Source organism: Hakea prostrata, chromosome 1, assembly GCF_041222555.1.
Source record: "Hakea prostrata isolate BN-2017 chromosome 1, UWA_Hpros_2, whole genome shotgun sequence".
Taxonomy (NCBI): domain Eukaryota; kingdom Viridiplantae; phylum Streptophyta; class Magnoliopsida; order Proteales; family Proteaceae; genus Hakea; species Hakea prostrata.
In genome coordinates this window covers 43,684,427-43,705,647 of record NC_142600.1, presented here as the reverse complement: position 1 = coordinate 43,705,647, position 21,221 = coordinate 43,684,427, and the positions used below count along the sequence as shown (strand labels likewise).

Below are 21,221 nucleotides of genomic sequence, written 5' to 3'. Positions count from 1 at the left end.
AACTGGAACCCTTCCTCAGAGGAGCCGTCAGGTCTAGAACAAACAACAAGGGGAGAGGCAACCCCAAGGGGCTCGATCACGGGTTTCAGTCACCCAAACGCAGTCTAGAAGGGCAAGCACCGCAGAGTCTGGTGGAAATGGAGCAAGGCTGAATCATCTTCGGAGAAGGATGGTCGAGGTAGAACATAGATTAGAGGACCGGGACCATGACGAAGACCTGAACGTCGTGGATTGGAAGCCATTCTCTGACGAGATCATGAAGATGCCCCTACCTCAAAATTTCATCATGCTGACTTTCACTTCATTTGAAGGAAAAACAAACCCGAAGAAGCATATTAATTACTCCAAGCTCGTGATGACTGTACTCGATCGGGAGGACAATTGCTCTGTCATACTTCCCGGCCTCTCTGAAAGGCCCGACCATTAAGTGGTTCAGCAGCCTACAACCGAGATCAATTTATAATTTCAGAGAGATTGCCCGAAAGTTCATAGCCCGATTTAGAAGTGCAATCGGGAGTAAGAAGACATCCGACAACCTATTAGCTATTAGGCAGGGATGGAATGAATCAATTCAAGACTTCTTAAAGCGTTTTGATGAAGTGGCCATTGAGATTGAGGAACTTGATGATCAAGTTGCATATAGCGCACTCTGGAGCAGCATAACTCATCAGAGGCTTCTGGAGGTCTTAATAACAGACAAGCCCAAAACTTATGGGACATTGTCGCGTAAGTGTCAAAAGAAAGCAAGTGTGTACGAGGTAATCAATGCCCTGGTAAAGGCCGATCGAGAATGAAGACCCAAGAATGAAAAGAACCATTCCAATGATCGAGATCTAGGATCAAGGAGCAAGTGGAAACGGGACCAAGGACGAGAAAGTTTCACTTTGCTCAACGCAAAACCATCAGAAATTTTGATGCAAATCTGGGACAAGAAATCACTAAAATGGCCTGGAAAGCTACATTCCCGACCGGAGGATCGAGATATGACCAATTACTGCCGTTTTCACAAGGATTATGGCCACCATACTAACAGTTGTCGGGTCCTCAAATCGGAGATCCAGAAATTGATCCAGGACGGGAAGCTTGGTCAGTATGTTAGAAGGATGGGAAAGTCCTGAGAAAAGTCACCGGAGTCTAGGAAAAGGACCCGATCTGCCAATCCAAGAGAAGCCACCAAGAAGGCTGACAAAGGAAAGGAAAAGGAAGGTCAAGAAGAATCACCCATATATGTGATCATGGGTGGCCCGACTATTGAGTCAATAAAAAAGGCAAAGTAGAAGGCTCGATTTGTGGGAGCAGTTCATTTGCCAAAAAAGAGAAGAAAAAAAAATCCAGCATGTCTTGAGCCAATAACATTCACTGATGATGATTTGAGCTAGATAGTGGTGCCTCATGACGATGCTATCATCATCAAAGTAAAGATAGCCAATCGGAAAGTTCACCGAGTCTTAGTTGACACGAGCTCCTCGGTTGATCTGCTATCCTACGAGGCATTCAAGAGGCTAAAATTAGCTGATGATTTGTTAACCCCTTGTGCAACACCACTCTACGGTTTTGAAGGATCTTCAGCGGTTGCAGAGGGAATGATCCATCTTGATCTAAGGATCGGGACTGCACCCTGAGACACAATCATTTGGGTTAATTTCATGGTGGTAAAAGACCTGTCGGCATATAATGTGATATTGGGATGACCAACTCTGAAAGGACTGGAGGCAGTCATATCACGACGATACATGAAACTCAAATTTCCAACAAATGCTGGAGTGGGCGAGTGCAGTTCCGATCAATCCACCTCCCGACAGTGTTACATGAATTACTTAAGACAACAGCGGAGGTCCGAGAGCTCGGGAAGTGCCCTAAAAATCGAGGTTCGAGACAACCGGGACGAGGAAAACATGCAGAGAGTAGAACCGGTCGAGAAACTAGAAAGAATCCAATTAAATCAGGATTCTCCCGACCGAGGAACATGTATAGGGTCTGAACAGCCCGAAGATTTCAAAAAGAGCTGGCCAAGTTCTTATGTGACAACTCCAATATCTTTGCATGGTTGGAAAATGATATGCCCGGGATAGACAGGCAGGTAGCCGAGCATAAACTCTAGATTCAAAAGGATGCTATCCCGATCATCCAAAGAAGAAGAAAATTTTCCATTGAGAAACATGAAGCTATCAGAGTAGAAACAGAAAAACTTGTGAAATCAGGATTCATAGAGCCGATCAAGTGCCCGACTTGGCTTGCAAATGTTGTAATGGTCAAAAAGGTGAACAAGAAATGGGGGATGTGTACTGACTACACGGATCTAAACAAGGCTTGTCCGAAGGACTGCTACCCTCTTCCCGGAATTGACTTACTGATTGATGCAACGGCCGGGCATGAAATTCTCAACTTCATGGATGCCTATTCAGGATACAACCAGATCCTCATGAGTCGGGAAGATGAGAAGCATACTCCATTCATGACTGACCGGGAGAGTTATTTCTACCGGGTAATGCCTTTCAGCCTTAAGAACGTAGGTGCAACATTCTAGAGAGTAGTCAACAAAATTTTCCAAGACCAAATCAGGAGAAACATGGAGGTATACGTTGATGACATGCTCATGAAAAGCCTAGTACGGGCTCAGCACTTAGCAGACTTGGAAGAGATATTTGATGTCTTAAGGACTTATCAGATGCGCCTGAACCCCGAGAAGTGTGCGTTCGGGGTTTCGTCCGGGAAGTTTCTCGGGTTCATGGTTTCTTAAAGGGGGATCGAGGCAAATCCCGAGAAGATCTAGGCCTTGATTGACATGCAACCCCCAAGAACTATAAAAGAAATCCAATGCTTGACCGGAAGAGTGGCAGCGCTAAATTGGTTCATATCCCGAGCGAGGGGAAAATGTAATTCTTTCTTCAAAGCACTGAGGCCACACCAAGCTCGGGAGAAATCATGTGGACAGATGAATGCCAGAAAGCATTCGAAGAGCTCAAGAAGTCACTTGGGACAACCCCCGTCTTAGCACGGCTTATTAACGGGGAGAGTCTAACGGTCTACCTTGCTGTATCACCGGCCGTGGTGAGTGTTGTCTTGGTAAAAGGAGAAACTACGCAAAATCCGGTTTATTATGTGAGTCATGTACTCATAGATGCAGAGACAAGATATCCAGATATTGACAAACAAGCCTTGGCTTGTTGGTAGCCTCACGCAAGTTAAGACCCTATGATAAGCATGCATTTACCATTATTTATTTGATTTAATTCCCCATACTTATTTAATTAAAGAGAGCTAATTGAGTATTTTTGTGTATTTTTCAGGAATAAGGTGATTTTGGATATTAGAGATAATATGGAGTAAAGTTGGCAAATATATTAGATATTGGTGGATTTTAAATCATGGCATTCAATCTTGATGCTCAAGAAATCATGAAAAGTGAGATCTTAGCCAAATTGGAAATAGGTGGAGGTCTAAGGAACAAAATTGGTAATAAATCTGAAAATCGGGTAAACAGACCTACCTTCGGTATTTTGGGCATATATCTCTCGTATGAGCTTGGATTTCGATGATTCAAGATTCTATGGAACGATATTGAAAACATCTACAACTTTCTAGTTTTGAGTTTTTCCAAAATCCGAACGAATAAAGGTCTAATATACGGGTAAAGAGAAGGGATTCATTGTGTGCGGGAGACATAAAAGAGAAGCCAGCCACAGAGAAGAGAAGACGGCGAATGCGGCTCTCATCTCTCTCATTGCTGAAGAAGAAGACCACATGTCTCTCTCTCTCTCTCTCTCTCTCTCTCTCTCCTTATGTTTCATCTTTATTTTTCTTATGAACTTTGTGATAATGAGTAGCTAGTTCCTTTTCTTTGGGATGTAGATGAACCATGTTTATTTCATTAATTTGATTGTTCTATCTCTTCTAGTTGATTGTGTTTGAGTTTGGCCAAAGATGTTCTATAGCTCAGCGAACTAAACGTGCCAAGCTTCCGCGAAGGACGATAGTCTTGCGAAGATTGGGCACATCTAGGAAGACCATCCCTAATTTGCTTTGAAGTGTAGAGTTATATCGGTTAGGGAAAAGCATTGGGATTCGAAATCCCAAAGATCTTCACATATTCATAGTTTAAGTTTTTGCATTAATTAATAGATTTAGTTTAAATTTAGTTTTGTTGAATTCAATCTTGGTAACTTAGCCTTTTAGTTCCCCATAGTTCGACCCCGTACTTTCTGCTTGCTAGATTAGTATAGGATTTTATTTTTGATTGGTTAGCGACACGATCAAATTTTGGCGTCGTTGCCGAGGAACCAAAGCACGGTTGCTAGGATTGATTTTTGTCAATTAGGCATAATTTTTAGAGTAATTTTAGTGGTTTTAATTTTTAATTTGTCTTTTGCTTATTTAACTAATCTCTTTTTCTTTTGTTTTGTAGGTAACTACAAGAGTAGCGATTCGATAATTAGTTTAGGTTGTTATCTTTCTTTCTTAGATATAATTGTATTTAGGACTTTTCAATTGTAATATTTGCATTAGATTGGGTTGTTTAGGTTAATTTTTAAAAATCCCCATCCCTGAAATCCTACATGTGTAACTTTTGTTCGAAAGATCACGTGGATTGCGCTTCAGGTACGTCCTAAACTCTCCCTTTTGCTATAGTTATTTTCTTTTAATTTTACTTATTTAGCTTATTCTTTTTTTTATTCTTCTGTGTGTATGCATGGTCGTCGGTCCCTAAACCCTGAGTTGACTCCACTTGATTTAGAGTTAGAAGAGACTTTGGCCAACCGTAGAAGGCAAAGAACCATGGCAAACTATGAGCCTCCAATGAGGCCCTTGAGTGAGCATTTCATTCCTACGATATATACTTTGGTTTCTTGTACTAAGTTGCCTAACATAGAGGTGGCTCAATATGAGATCAAATCTAGTGTGATTCAAATGCTACCATCTTTTTATGGACATGCCAATGAAAAGTCTTATAAGCACTTAGATGAGTTTTTAGAGGTGTCATCTATGGTTAAAATTCAAAACCTCTCAGTTGATGCTTTAAGATTACTTCTTTTTCCATTCTCCCTTAAAGATAAAGCTAAGCATTGGCTTCATTTTTTGGACAATGTTAAAATTTCCACTTGGGTAGAAATGCAACAAGAGTTCCTTAAAAAGTTCTTCCCCATTTGCCGTACCGATAGCATTAGGAGAGCGATAACGAGTTTTTCCCAACAAGAAGGAGAACAATTTCATGAGGCTTGGGAAACACTAAAAGAATTACTTAGAAAGTGCCCCCACCATGCTATTCCTAAATGGCAATTGGTTCAATGTTTTTATGATGGCCTTAAAGACCGACATAGGCAAATGGTTGATTCTTCTTGTGGTGGGACTTTCATCCACAAGAATGAGAATGAGGCATGGGAACTTTTTGAGACCCTTAGTGAAAACTCCCAACACCATGCTTCAACAACTAGGACTGAGATTCCATCCATTGGGCAACCAAAGAGGAGCGGTCTCTATGAGATAAATCCTACCATTGAGATGAGCACTAAGGTTGACTTGCTATCAAAGAAATTTGGCCATCTCGTCATTAGGACAACAAACCCCATCTCCACTTCCTACAAGTTTCTCTCCACCTAATCAGATTGAAGCATGTGCTTTATGTTCTAGCCTATCCCATCATGTCACTGATTGCTATTTGGCTACACAATACCCTGAGTTTGTTAAGGAGCATACACATTTGGCCCAAGGAGTCTCTAAATTCGGCAATGATCCATATTCCAATGCCTACAACCCAGGATGGCGAAACCACCCCAATTTTTCATGGCGAAACTCAATGCCCAATCCCTCTAATCAAATACCTTATAGGCCACCTCCATTTAATATGCACCAAAATGCCTATAGGAATGAGCTACCATCATCTCCACAACCCTCACATAATTCATCATTTGAGGCTAAGGTACTAAAAGCACTTAGTGGATTAGAGCAAAACACTCAATTGTTGCATTCCCATTCTCAGTCCATTAACAAATTGGAAACTCAACTTTGTCAACTAGCTGATGCCATTAGTAGGAGGGAGGTTGGTCAATTACCTAGTCAACCAATAGGTAACCCTAATCATCAAATTGGGTCTAGGAAAGAACAAGTCCAAGCAGTCTCTATTGTAATACGTAGTGGGAAGGAATATTATGCACCTTTGCCTACTCCCAAGCCATTGCCCATTGATCTTAAGAGTCGAGAGGAGGTTGATTTGACCCACGAGACTGGCAATGATGCACACAAGCCTAGTAAAGAAACACCACCTGTGAGTATTCCCCATCAATTTCCTTGTAAGGGGTTGCACATTCCTATTGTGGAGGGTCCTACTCCTAAATCTTACACTCCCAAAGCCCCCTTCCCTGAAGCTCTTGAGTCTTCAATTCCAGATTCTAGAAAGAATGTATCTTTAAGCCCAAATAGAGATGAAGAGTGCTTTGCGATTAACCTTATTGATGAGGTAGTGGTTGATTATATTCCACACATGCTTATTGATGATCCCCTACAACATTACTTGCCATTTGGGGAATCTAACTTAAATATTGAGGAAGTCAACACATTGTTGGATTCTTCCACTTCTTTGGAGCAGTCACCATTCACATTTAGATTTGAGTTTCCACCTCTATTAGCTGCATCTCGCTGAGTCTGGCTGAAGACTCTAAACTTAGCGCTTAATGGGAGGCAACCCATTTGTATAGATGTTATTTCTTGTTCTTTTTCTTCTCTTTTCTTTGTTTGTTGTTAGGTTTTACTGTTGCGTGCTCTATCATGATTTCAAACATCGGGTAAACTCTTTCCCCTATTTGCTTCTATCATTTTTTTGCATGCACTGAGGTCATTGCATAATTTAAGTGTGGGGGGGGGGGGGTGTCAACTCGAGAAAGACTTGTTGATAGTTGGTAGAGCATTGTCACAAAGATAAAAAGTGCCCAATTTTTTCTGGCTTTGGTAAGATAAATGTTTTAATTCCTTGCTTAGATACAAAATGAGAGTTTAAGTGTTTTAGAAATCCCATCTGATGTAATGAACACCCTCTTGAGAGAATAGTAATGGGTTTTACATTTTGAGACCGAGGTTGAATCGGAAAATAGGAACTCCAGGTAGTCCAAAAGGTTTGACCATCTAGTTATCTTGTATTGCCTTGTGCTTATGGTGACAAGTTGAGACCGATTTTAGACTATTTAAATGTGAAGTGAATTGAAGTATAATGTGAAAAAAGAAAAAGAAAAAAAAAATGCTGAAGTTTAAAGGTTAGACCTCCTTCTTAGTAACCGGGTCTCGGTGTCACCAACATCGTGCCTCGCATCAAACAGTTGGGGTGTCTTTGGTCCAGTCTTGGCCTGTAGTCTAGTTGGCTTGAGTAAGTAAGTTCGAGGGGTATTCTACACCTAGTCCCTTAAGGCCATCTGGCTTGAGAGCGGCTGACCCAACACTCATTACATAGGCCATCTAGAAAGGTTGAGAGGTAAGACATTGCACGGATTAGAACTGTGACCATTAAAGAAAGAAGTGAATTAATGTGCTTATAAAGGTGAAATGTCTAAGAAGGTCAATATTGCTTAGATCTTGAGTTCTTGGTATTATTTTGTACCTAGTTTAGTCTTATCTGAGGGTGAACTAGTAGACTGAAGATAAGAAGAGACTTCTTGATTGAATTGTTTGCCTAGAGCTAGACTCAAGAGAGGGTGTAAGAGCTTAAGTGTGAGGGTGCCTATATTCCCTTTAATCTTTAGTGGAGTGTCTTTGTCTGGGAATCTATCTTACTACTCTTACTACTGGCAGAATAATTAAAAGAGCACTTAAGAATTTTGTGTGTATATTCTTTGCAAACACTCACGAGACACAACTCGTCCATTAGGGTAAGTCTTGTTGCAAATGCTAAGTGCAACCGTGATTCCTACGAAAGTGAGTTAGGTTTTTATTTCTTTATTTTCTGTATTACTTTTATTGTTTTGTTTTGCTCGAGGACTAACAAACACTCAAGTGTGGGGGTATTTGATAAGCATGCATTTACCATTATTTATTTGATTTAATTCCCCATACTTATTTAATTAAAAAGAGCTAATTGAGTATTTTTGTGTATTTTTCAGGAATAAGGTGATTTTGGATATTAGAGATAATATGGAGTAAAGTTGGCAAATATATTAGATATTGGTGGATTTTAAATCATGGCATTCAATCTTGCTGCTCAAGAAATCATGAAAAGTGAGATCTTAGCCAAATTGGAAATAGGTGGAGGTCTAAGGAACAAAATTGGTAATAAATCTAAAAATCGGGTAAACAGACCTACCTTCAGTATTTTGGGCATATCTCTCTCGTATGAGCTTGGATTTCGATTATTCAAGATGCTGTAGAACGATATTGAAAATATCTACAACTTTCTAGTTTTGAGTTTTTCCAAAATCCGAACAAATAAAGGTCGAATCTACGGGTAAAGAGAAGGGATTCATTGTGTGCGGGAGACATAAAAGAGAAGTCAGCCACAGAGAAGAGAAGACGGCAAATGCGGCTCTCATCTCTCTCACTGCTGAAGAAGAAGACCACATCTCTCTCTCTCTCTCTCTCTCTCTCTCTCTCTCTCCCCCCTTATGTTTCATCTTTATTTTTCTTATGAACTTTGTGATAATGAGTAGCTAGTTCCTTTTCTTTGGGATGTAGATGAACCTTGCTTATTTCATTAATTTGATTGTTCTATCTCTTCTAGTTGATTGTGTTTGAGTTTGGCCAAAGATGTTCTATAGCTCAGCGAACTAAGCGTGCCAAGCTTTCGCGAAGGACGATAGTCTTGCAAAGATAGGGCATATCTAGGAAGACCATCCCTAATTTGCTATGAAGTGTAGAGTTATATCGGTTAGGGAAAAGCATTGGGGATTTGAAATCCCAAAGATCTTCACATATTCATAGTTTAAGTTTTTGCATTAATTAATAGATTTAGTTTAAGTTTAGTTTTGTTGAATTCAATCTTAGTAACTTAGCCTTTTAGCTCCCCATAGTTCGACCCCGTACTTTTCTGCTTGCTAGATTAGTATAGGATTTTATTTTTGATTGGTTAGCGACACGATCACCCTACTTCCAGGCACATCCAATTACCGTCTTGACTAATTTCCTGCTCAAAAAGATCCTACAAAGGCCTAATGTAGCCGGGAGAATGGTTAGGTGGGCAGTTGAACTCAGTGAATACCAGATCAAGTTCAAACCGAGAACTGCTATCAAGGCACAAGTCTTGGCAGACTTCATAGTGGAAAATAGCCTTCCACGAAGTGAAAACTTAGATTCAACAGCCACTAATGAAGTTGACCTGTGGATACTACCTGTGGATGGCTCGAGCAGCAGTTCAGGGTCGGGAGCAGGATTGACTCTTAAGATCCCGGGTGATTTCACAGTCAGCTGTGCTCTAAGATTCAACTTCTCCGCCTCTAACAATGAAGCCGAGTATGAGGCTATTCTCGCGGGCTTACAGGTTGCCTGAGCGCTTCGAGCATGAGAACTGGAGATCAGAAGCGACTCCCAACTTGTGATAAACCAAATCAAAGGAGAGTACAATGCAAAAGATGAAAGAATGGAGAAGTATTTGGCGAAGGTCAAGCAACTTCAAACATTTTTTGATCGGGTGATTTTCCATCAAATACCCAGAAAAGAAAATGAGAAGGTGGATGAACTCTCCCGACTATCTTTGGCCAATTGCATAAGTTTGGATGCAACAATATATATAGAAGAACTAGACCGCCCGAGCACACAGGAAGCTGAGATCCTTAAAATGGGGAATGATTCCGACTGGACAACTCCTTTGATATCCTACCTGAAGGATGATGTGCTCCCGACTGAATCGAAGGAGGCCCAAAAGATTAAGAATTAAGCTGCCCGGTTCACCATCATGGATGCCAATTATACAAAAGATATTTCACCAAGCCTCTCCTACGATGTGTTGGATCATCCAGGGAAAATTATGCCCTAGCAGTCATACGTTTGTGCACCTTTCTTAAGGACTACGAAAAGTACACGGGAGCTAACCCGGTCATAAGATTTTGCACCTTTTTTAAGGACTATGAAAAGTGACCCGGAGCTAACCCGGTCATACGTTTTTGCACCTTTCTTAAGGACTACGAAAAGTGACCCGGGAGCTAACCCGGACATATATTTTTGCACCTTTCTTAAGGACTACAAAAAGTACATCGGAACTAACTCGGTCATACATTTTTGCACCTTTTCCTAAGGACTTAGCACCTTTTCTTGAGGACTTAGCACCTTTTTTAAGGACTTGACACTTTTTTAAAGCCATAACTCAAAGACTCGGGAACTAACCTGATCAAGCGTTTCTTAGCACCTTTTTTAAGGACTTTATCACTTTTTTTTAAGGTTATAATTGTTTGGAAAGGCCCGAGATGCCACCCCGGTCTCAGCACCTTTATTAAGGACGAGAGCATGAGACTTAACCCGACCATATTTTTAGTACAAAGATATGTGAGGAAACTCAATCGTATCCTTGACATTTCTTTTACAACATTTTTTCCCGAGTAAGTCTTGGTGATAAAGAAAAAGACACAACTCAAAAAATAGACAAAAGTTGTGAAACACATAGCCAAATTTCATTCATAAGAAGGTTTGAAATACATTCTTCGAAGCACAACATTCAATACTCAGGATACAAGAAGTTACATGGCTCGGGATACAAGAAGTTACATGGCTCGGGATACAAGAAGCTACTTAGCTCGGGATACAAGAAGTTACATGCCTCGAGATACAAAAGATTCAACAAGATCACACCGACAGAGTTTGATACCTAGTGGTTGATATATTGAAGCATTTTCGAACTCTTCGCAGTCGCCAAAAGCAAGATTCATGTGCTGATCGAAAGCCATGAACTTACCAATGAGATGACGACCGTCTTGGATTGTCACTCGCATCCTGCCCCAAATACTTCAGTCAATCTTCAAGGATGGACTTGGGGTGGATACCGCCTCTACAGATTGCTTAGCCAAACCTTCATTTGACAAATTAGTGTCAACAACGGTGTTGCTTGGGGACTCTCTGACTTTAGCCTCAACTTGGGGTTTCTCAGCTATCTCATCCTCAACATCATCCTCCGAAGGAGGATCTATGAAGTTCATAGGGTCAGGAATCACCAGAGGCCGGAGTTTGGGAAGACCTTTGGGACGAGGGAGTTGGAGTTCGTCATACAACTTCGGATCAAGATACCTGGACAGCTTCAATGGATCGGGAAGAGGTCCCTGCTCCAAGGCAAACTTAAGTCCTTGACTCATCCCTTTCCTAAAGGCAAGGGTCGAGAGAGCCAACTTCAAAGACTTGAATTCTTCAGTCTTGAGGAAATCCTCAATCACCTTCCTCCTAGACCTAGGATGAACCTCGAGCATATTGGCCCTTAGTCCCTTGACCGTCTTGATCAGCTTCTTGTTCTTCCCTACCTCCCCTCCTAGAAGAGTCTGCGCGCTATCCAGGTCGGTCGCAGCCTTATCAAGTTTCTTCTCAGTAGACTGGGAAGCCTTCTTGTATCTATCCCGACTCTTGGTCAAATCAGCCTTCTCCTTCTTAAGAGAAGTAATCTCTCCTCGAGCATCCTCAAGCTCCTTCCTGGCCTAGATGGAGTTGTAGTTAGCCTTCCGACAAAGCTCCTCAAAAAGCTTCAACTCCTCTGACTGGTGTCGGGCTCGTCTCAACGCCTCGGTGAAGCAATGAGCAGCCCTAGCTAAGTACCTAAAGGAAAAATATTAGGCAAGGTCATCAAAATAAAGAGAAGTCCAAAGCAAAGGAAGAGGATTACACGTAACCGTTCGAGAAGAACTTGTCATTCGGGGCATCCTTCAAATACACCTAATCAACCTGAAGGGTTGCGCCCTCCACCTAGCATTGAGCAACGCTAGGGTCACCAAAGACCAAATCCCAATCAGTCAAATCCCACTGGGGAACAAAGATGGCAGAGGACCCGATATGGGAATCAGACTCGTAGATACAAATTGTTTTAGCCGGGGGTGCCCGAGGGACTTCCCCGGTCAGATCTTTTCCCCCTTCGGGGATAGCAAAAGTTTTTCTTTTTGGACTTTTAACAGTCCCGACCGCAGCCACAGAAGGCTGACCCACAGCTGCTGAAGACTTGGCAGCGGCTGCAAGAGCAGAGGAAGGCTTCAGCTTTGAGGGCGGCTTCCTCGCCCGAGCAAGGGACATGGCCCCGCTCGCAATAGCCAGCAGATCATTCATGGGGACATCATCAGCCATTGCACAACAAAGAAAGTTAATCAGGTTAGAAAACATAATACATAGAGAAAAATCAATCATAACGAAAGCTCACCCAGGGAAAAACCCCACAACTGAAGGACATGCTCATACTCCATGGAATAACCATGGATGGCATACTCGTCCCCTTAAGCCCAATTAATTCTCTCGATTATATCATCTTCCTCGGGATCCAGACCAAATGGGACATTCAGAAGATCAATCTCTTTCCTCGACCTCTCTTGGAAATCGATAAGAAAGGGCACGGGGGAAGGTGGACGGAAAAATAAATAAAACTCCCTCCACTTCTTGGTCATGGATGGGAGAGTATCTTTTTCAGTGAAATTCCCTTGAAAGTCAAGGGAAGAAGAAACCCTCTTAGCCAGGTAGAACCAACCTCGCTGAGTGTGGGGGTGCAATGAGAAGTAATAATGGAATAATCTAAAGGTCGGGACAACTCCCAAGTTATAGCAAAAACCGGAAAACCCGATGATATTATGCCAACTATTCAGGCTCAGGTTGGACGGGCTGATAGAAAAGTGATTCAAAACATCAACAAAAAAATATGTTCATGTATCTCGCCTCATCTCCCAAGGCTGTAAGCTCTGTGTGATTCAAGAAGATGAAGGCATCCAAAAGTCTGTTTATAATGTTTCTCATGTTTTCTTAGACGCCGAAACTCGGTACCTAAAAATTGAGAAGCTGGCCCTGGTCGTGATAATATCTATTAGGAAGCTAAGGCCTTACTTCCAGGCCCATTCAGTAACGATTCTCACAAATGCCCCCTTGAAAAAGATCCTTCATCGACCGAACTTAGCAGGGAGAATGGTCACCTAGGCCGTAGAACTGAGTGAACACCAAGTAGAGTTCCAGCTGAGAACGACAATATAAGTCCAGGCCATGGCAGACTTCATTGTGGAGTTCGCGGTCGGATGGGACGATGGCGAAGGCAAAGAAGGACCGTTGGAAATGTGGACCTTGTTGGTGGACGTGCAAGTAATGCTGCGGGAAGCGGAGCCGGCCTAGTACTGGAAAGTCCAGGTGGATTTATCATTAACTATGCGTTGTGCTTTGCCTTCCCGGCAACCAACAACGTCATCGACTACAAGGCACTACTGGCAGGGCTTCGCCTTGCAACTTCTCTGCGTGTTTAGAACTTAAGGATACACAATGATTCCCAACTGATAGTAACTAGGTAAAAGGTGACTATGAAGCTAGAGGAGAAAAGATGGCAAGTTATCTGAACATGGCAAATGGCTTGAAGGCTCAAGTCAATCGGTGTGAGTTTTTCCAGATCCCTAGAGAAGAAAACTCGAGAGCCGACTTCCTGGCTAAATTGGCTTCTACTGGCATTTCAGATATAGAAGCTTTAGTTTACCAGGAAGTTCTCTACAAACCTAGCATCAACGTCTTGGAAATGATGGAAATTGAAGAAACAGAACCATCTCAGATGGACGAGCTGGTGGCGTACTTGAAACAAGATTGGTTACTTGAAGACCCAACTCAGGCTAACATTGTAAAAAGACGAGCCGTGAAGTTCACCTTGGTGAAAGGAGTCTTATACAAACGATCAATCAAGGGACCGCTTCTAAAATGTGTCGTCCCCGCAAGTGCCCAATACGCGATGGCGGAAGTGCACAAGGGTATATTTGGAGCTCACATAGAGGCTAGAGCATTAGCTTTCAAAATTTTAAGGCAGGGACTCTACTGGCCAACTATGGTTAAGGATGTGCAAGACTACGTTCGTCACTGTGAACCCTGTCAAGTGCATTCCCTGGTCCAAAAAGCCCCTGCAGTCCCTCTAGTGTCAATACTCAGCCCAGTTCCTTTCGCGAGGTGGGGGATGGACCTTTTGGGACCATTCCCACCGGCATCTAGGGGAAGAAAAATCATGATAGTGGCAATTGACTATTTCACCAAGTGGGTGGAAGCGGAGGCGATGGCCACCATCACGGAAAGACAAATGGAGAAGTTTGTCCTCAACAAAATCATATACCGGTTTGGCCTACCAAAGATATTGTTGACCGAAAACGGAACTCAGTTTGACAACCCTGCCTTTGAAGCTTCCTGCAAAACTTACCACATCGATTTCAAGAAAGCCTCGGTGGCGTACCCCCAATGTAATGGTCAGGTGGAAGTCACCCATTGAACACTGCTAGATGGCATTAAAAGATGATTGCAAGAAAGTCACAAGCAATGGGTTGACGAGCTCCCCCATGTTCTCTGGGCCTAGCAGACTTCATCAAGAACTCCAATGGGGGAAACTCTCTTCAAACTGTCCTATGGGATAGAAGCCTTGATCCCAATAGAAGTACTGGCAGGATCTATAAGATCGAAATGTTTCGAAGAAAGTCAAAATGAGGAAGGACTCAAAGAAAACTTGGAGTTCATTGACGAAATCCGAGAAGTGGCTTTCTACAGAAACATTGCTTATCAGAAGAGAGTGGCAAAATACTACAACTCTAGGGTAAGAAGCAAGACCTTTCAACAAGGAGATTTGGTTCTTCGACAAGCTGACGTCTCAGCCCCAAGGCAAAGGAACAAGCTGTCTCCAAGATGGGAATGACCTTACTTGGTGGTTCGAGAGCTACAACTGGGAACCTATAAGCTCAGGGATATGGAAACTAATAGGGAACTCGCTCTCGCGTGGAATGCCATGCACCTAAAGAAATTTTATCAGTAAGGAAGGCGAATCACGTGAAATTACAACTCCAACAAAATTTCTTGTATAAAAACTTTCTTGAAGACTGAGTTTACAAAAACAACATTCCTGTTACCATTCCACATCCAAAAAATCAAAAATCACTTTACAACTATTTTTCAATCGCTAAGTCGTTCAAGGGGGCAAGGGGAGAAGTAGTCTGCCCAAGATCGTCTTCGGGAGGTGAAAGTGGAGCACCAGAGGAAGAAGCGTTGGCTTCTGGAAAAGGCTTCCTAGGAGTTTGTTCCTGCAGCCAGCTGAAAACTGGAATTTGTAGCCTCTCACAAGTGCGAGCATCAAAGGGTGAATCTTGACAGACCATTTGTAAGGTTTCCTCCGGCAGCCTCTTCACCATCAGATCAAAGGTTGTATCTAGGCCAACTTCGAAACCAGGAATGGCCTTGCTGGCAAGCTAAGCCTTGAAATCCTTTGAAGCTTTGTACTATTGATGATCTCCTCAACATTACAGGAGCTATGCGTAATCAACTCCTGAACAGTCTTCTCGGAAATCGCTAGGTCGGCAGCCAATCGATCCCTCTCGGCAGACAATTTGAAATGAGAAGCGGAGATAGATTCGACCTCCTTTCAGAGCTCAGCTATCGTATCATCGGCAACCTCCTTGTCGTTACGAAGCTGGGACAACTCGGAGCTCATCTCCTCCATCAATGCGGCCTTAGCGGCCAAGGCATCTTTCTCTCGTTGTCTTGCCGCCTCAGCTTCTATCCAAGCACTGTCCCTACCTGTCCGATAGTGCTCGCAGTTTGAGCGAACCTTGCGCAACTCTAGCATTATCTTCTCCAGACACTTTTTGGATTTGTCAGCCTCTGCGGAGGCATCGTCAAACTCCGATTGAAGGATCCTATTCCTTTCAATCTGATAACCCAGGTCGCGGGTAAGACTGGAGCATTCATGGATTGATGCCCTGTACCTCCTCACATATGACTCCATCAAGCCTAGAGAGGCGTACAGGTGCCTGCAGAGAAAGAATAAGTCAGGAAAGCTCGTAGAACGAGAAAAAGCAAAGCACTGGGTGCAGTCTGAAGCTCGAAACTTACTAAGCAAACTGCGAGTGAATTTTTGAAGACAACAAATCATCACAGGCTTCTCGGTCGGCAGGAGCTATGGCATGCTTTGCCACATACTCGATTTTGCAAGGTCCCCCAAGATCTTATCCCCCTTGTAGAGCTCCCATTGCGGAACCCACCGAGGGGGGAGGGAAGGCAGAGTACCCTCAGTAGACATCATCATCTCACTTGCGGCTACCATGCTGGGAGACCCGACTTCAGGTGCGAATGTTGCCTCAGTGGCAGGTGCTATCAGCCATTGAAGGGGTCTCCTTAGGGATGCTCGGAAGAACAACCGCTAGAGGATCGGAACCCTTTCCGACTGACTTGGACCGGACTCCATGAATGGGTACCGCTCCTATAACCACTCCCGGAAGAGCCTGCCCCGAGGCCAGACAAGAATTGGATACATGGGGCTTCTCAAAGTGAACCACCTTCGCCTTGCCTTTAACCTGAAGAGATGAACTCAGACGCTTGCGGCGCACAAGAGGCTCTTCCTCATCATCGGGAGTCTCCTCGGTCACCTCAGTGTTGGCCATGTCCTCTTTTGCTGCTTCTTGGTTAATATCAAGTGTTGTTTTCAGCTCCAAGTCGGGAGGAGTCCTAGTGACAGGGCTTGGAAGTCCAGACGCTGACGATGAGGATCCAGCTCTTGTCCCTTTGGCTTTCTCATGTTCCCTCCTGGCAGTAGCACAAGAGTCCATGTAGCGCTGAAAAAGGAAGTCCTTGTTGACCGACATCTCAAGAACTGCAAAAACACACATATTTTAGGACGACACTGGCGATTGAGAGCAGCAAAGGAAAAGAGGATTTGAGGACTTACCAGCCATGACTTCCCAGAGAACTAGAGGGGCCTCAAACTCTATCTCTTGGCCATGGATGGGGGTCCCCTTTCCTTTTGCGAAGAGGGAATACAGGTCCAGCTCTTCCTTGCTTAGCGAGGGTTTGATGTTCATTTGTCGAACATAATTTTGGCTTGGAGACGGCCAACCTAAAACGACACTATCGAAAGGAACATGACAGGCAATAAACCTGACTTTCCACTTTTTGTGGCTGGTGGGGAGAGTTCCCTCTTCAAAGATGCGAAACTTCAGGGAGGTAGTGCCCCGCTTGCAGAAGCTAAACCAGCCTTCCTGCTCTAGGGCTTTGAGGGAGTAGATAGACCTAAAGACATTCAAGTTACAGTCAATGCTCATACTCCTACAATACCCCCATAAAGCCGATGAGACTCCTCCAGCCGTTGGGAGCTAGCATCCCCGGATTCAGCCTAAAGTAAAAGAGGACTTGCATAACAAAAGCACAAAGGGGAAACCTCAAGCTGCCCATCATGGAGTCAAAATACAGAGGGATTTCCCCCTCTTTTAGCAAGCATGCCCTCTCGCAAGGGTCGAGAAGTCTAACTGGGTACTCGTCAGGGATCCTGAATGTGGTCTTCATCAACTAGATGTGGTGAAGACAAAGGAGGCTGGGAAAGAATAGAGGCCCGGAAGTGGGCTCGCTGATGACATCGTCCCAGACCGGAGGACTCGAGGGGACGACTCCTAGGGTTTCTCCCCTAGACTATGGGATTCCGACTACGAACAGGCGACAAGGGTTTCACCGCAGGGCCTGCGGCCGTAGCTGAAGCGGAAGAAACAGAGAGGGACTTGTCAGTAAAGGTATCACCGGAGATCCAATGTTCAGCCCATGGACCTAAAGAAGGGGGAGCGCTGGCCATGGTAATAGAACTATGCTTCTTTACCAACTTCCTACCCATTGCTCCAGACAGGGAAGAAAACTCACTCAGGCAGAGAGGAGCCCGACATGCAAATGAAGCTCTGAGACGATGCTCGGAATATCACAGGGATTTGAGAGCGTCAACCAAAGAGAACCCAACCCAAAGTTGTTTGAAATGGCGTAAGACTTTAAGGCTATATCAAATGGATACTTCGTCTGCAAGAACTTTAGTTCAGGGCTAGGAGCGCCACTTGGGTGTGTCTCTTCACCCAAAGTGTCAGTTCAGGAAACAACGTGTGTGAAGTGACCCCAGGTGATAGTCGTAAGGACAGTTGGCACCCACTACTGCTGACGCCTCAAGAATTGCCTCCTTTGTTTCGCATGATAGCCGAGAAGCAATAATGGGACTTCTTGGCTGGTTACAGAGAGAATCGCTCTAGGTGACTCAAAAGTACTCTTCGTGACTGAAAAGTGTCACAAAGACTAGGGGGCTAATGCGGTGGATGACCCGAAGAGAACCGCTGGACCAGGATGGTTCTGCTAGATCGAACCAACGATTCCAAGGCCCAGACAAATAGTGCTCGCCAACTGGAACGAGAGACTTCTCAGATAATGGCAGACGGTGCAGGCATAATTCAATGACAAGCCCAGCTGCCCAGCGTCCTTTAGGGGATTCAAAATATCTCCTCGCTGGCGTTGCCTCCCAGCATTAATTTCAGCAATAAATGCCTTAGGACCCATGCAATGACAAGAGACAGTTTGGATGCTCCACATTCGCTCTAGGATTGCCATGGGTACTGCGACACCACTCTTTGTCTCCTTAACCAAGGAGCGATGTCACATCAGACCAATACTTGAGTTGACTCTCTGATCCGCAAGAGGTACTCATAGTTGCCCTAGGAACTGCGGTTGCCAAAAGGCAACGTCACCATGGCATCTCCACCGTCAAGCCCCTCCATGAAGGATTAGCTGGCCATCGTAAGCGAGGAAGGGTCACAGGTTCGTTATAAATAGTGGCGGCACTCCCAGATAGAGGGGGGCTCTCCAGCCATTACTCTCCTTCATAACTACATAAAGAACATTCCCTCCATGAATCCTCTGCATTTATTCTTCGAACATTGATTCTCAGCTTTCTTCTTTAAGGACTGACTTAATCATTGGAGGTGGTTTCCTGTCACAAGAGGCGGCCCACTCTCACCTTTGTTCTGATTCCAGGAAGCTGAGGAGAACCAAGTCCGAGGAGAACCCGAACCGTTCGAGGAAGCTGATCTTCCCCCAACACATGCTTTATTTCAAACATCAATATATGGGTATTGGTGGGTTGTCATCGACAGATGTTTCTATGCGGTCAATCACAAATCTGGGTTGACAATAATCTTCTACGTTTTATGCGTTTGCTGGCTTCAAGAATTGGTTTTTTGCCACAATACATCTATGTGGTGTTTTCGGATTTGCCATGCAGTGGCGGTGCTTGCTCTTGCACTGGCTAGGTGTTGGTTATCAGATGGGTTTTCTTTTATTGTCTTTGCTATTTATGCATGCTGGGCATGGCGATCTTCCTTCCTCCCTCAACTGAGTGCTGGTATCTAGGTTATCTGGTGTTTGGAGATATACTTCAGTCCACAGCTGCTCTGTAGGTGTGTCAAGGTCTGAAACATGTATTCCTCATGTTGTGCATCATCCTCCTCCACCCCCTTCTCATTTGGCCACCTTGCACCTGACTTTGCGAAGTTAGAACTCCCTGTTCGACCGGTGGAAACCATCTCTCTTCCTTCCAGCAAATTTGCTGATATTAAAGATAACATCAAATTCACTCTACTTGGATGGGTGTTGATGACATAGTTGTCACGCTCTATGATCTCCAACATTTCCTCAACAAGGCATTCAGTTCTGAGGTTTTTGAAGTTGATGGCATTCACTTGGTCGATGGAGCCCTTGATAGATTCACTTTAAAATGCCGAAACGAGAAGACTATGAACTTGATTTTATTTCCTCAGCCATGGAATTATAAGGGACATTTGATTGTGCTCCAACCATGGGATCACAACATTCCTGCTCCCATTATGCCTTTCAGGTATGTCATCATGTGGGTGCAGATTATTAAGCTACACTGGCGATTCCATGATCATGATGTCCTCAATCTGATCTTCAATAAGGTGGGTTATGTCTTAGAAATCGAGTGTCCCAGGGGAGATGGTTCGATGCCTTATGTACCTGCAGCTCGTATTCTCTTTCCTCTCAACCAAGATCTGGTATCTTTGGTCGTATTTGAGGTCACTCCACAGGAGGTTATTCAAGTCAAATTCACCTATGAGCTACGCCCGTCAATTATTTGTTCATACTGCATCAGAATGGCCCATAGGCATGCAGATTGCAGGCTTCGAAGAATGCTGTCTATACATAATAGCAATGGTGAAGCTTCCTCTTCTCATGCATCGCAAATTCCCCTAGCTGCAATACCTCCTAAGCGGAATGGCCATCTCAAAATGATCACAGATGTGTATGATGAGGTTGCCATACGACGCGATCGCAACAATTTGGCTCTATATGAAGGTCCTGTTCCTATGAATAGAGAAGTGGCTATTGAACGTAGCTTTCTGAAACTAGCTTTTGTATATGATGTATGCATTCCAGCCCCCATGGAAGAGGTACCTCCTATGCTAGTTCCCAACATACCAGCCCCACGGACTTCAAAGGCGATTATCCCATCTAAAACGAGTGACAGTGATATGCATTTCATAGTACACCACCTGAACCCACTTCACACTCTACTTGAATTTTCTCATGAATCATCGCCTATCTCTTCTCTAGATTTGGTCAACATGTATACCCCTCCTCCAGTGCCACCAAATACTCCACTTTGAGGTTTTCAAAGTGCACCTTCGGCTAATGTAGAACTGGAGTTTCACAACCTCTGGGCAGCTGCTTTCCCGCTCCATCCTGTTCGCATGAACCCAGGAAAGCTGATTATCACTGAAGACATTCATGTGCTTCCATGCAAGAGAAAGCTGGTTCTACAGGAACTAACTGAAGGGACTCAATCTAATCAGGATTCGAACAAGGGTAAAAAGCTGAAAGTTGACCAATATGGATCTAATCTCATGTGTACTGAGCGATGATGACGTGCCTGGAAAAGCCATCAAAGGAGAAATGAGAGCTTTTGCTCTCAACTGTAGAAGACTGGGTCGCTCCTCTATTCAGAAGGAACTTCATGCCCTCTTGAGAAACATAGACCCGATGTTGTTTTTCTTTCTGAAGTTAAGTCTAGTAGTTTAAATATAAGTGTGCTATGTAATAAGTGGGGTTACAGCCAGTTGGATGTAGTCCCGCTTGTCGGTCATGAAAGGGGTCTTGTGTGTTGCTGGAATACTAGTACTACTGTTGATGTGGTTTGGTCTTCGCCTTGGTGTATTCACTTGCTGTGTGGTGATTTACCTAATATATGGTACTTGACTTTCATTTACATGAGCTCTACTCCGAGTATCCAAATGTTCCAATGGCAAACTCTAAATAATCTT

The 21,221-nt window shown here is 43.8% G+C and overlaps 1 non-coding gene across 1 annotated transcript; it reads right to left on the bottom strand.

Annotated features, from left to right (window-relative positions):
- Positions 1-5,157: 5,157 nt before the first annotated feature.
- LOC149029012 (small nucleolar RNA R71) lies at positions 5,158-5,264 on the bottom strand. The gene has a single exon (XR_016171329.1). It is a non-coding gene; the product is annotated as a small nucleolar RNA R71 (small nucleolar RNA).
- Between the last annotated feature and the right edge of the window lie 15,957 nt (positions 5,265-21,221).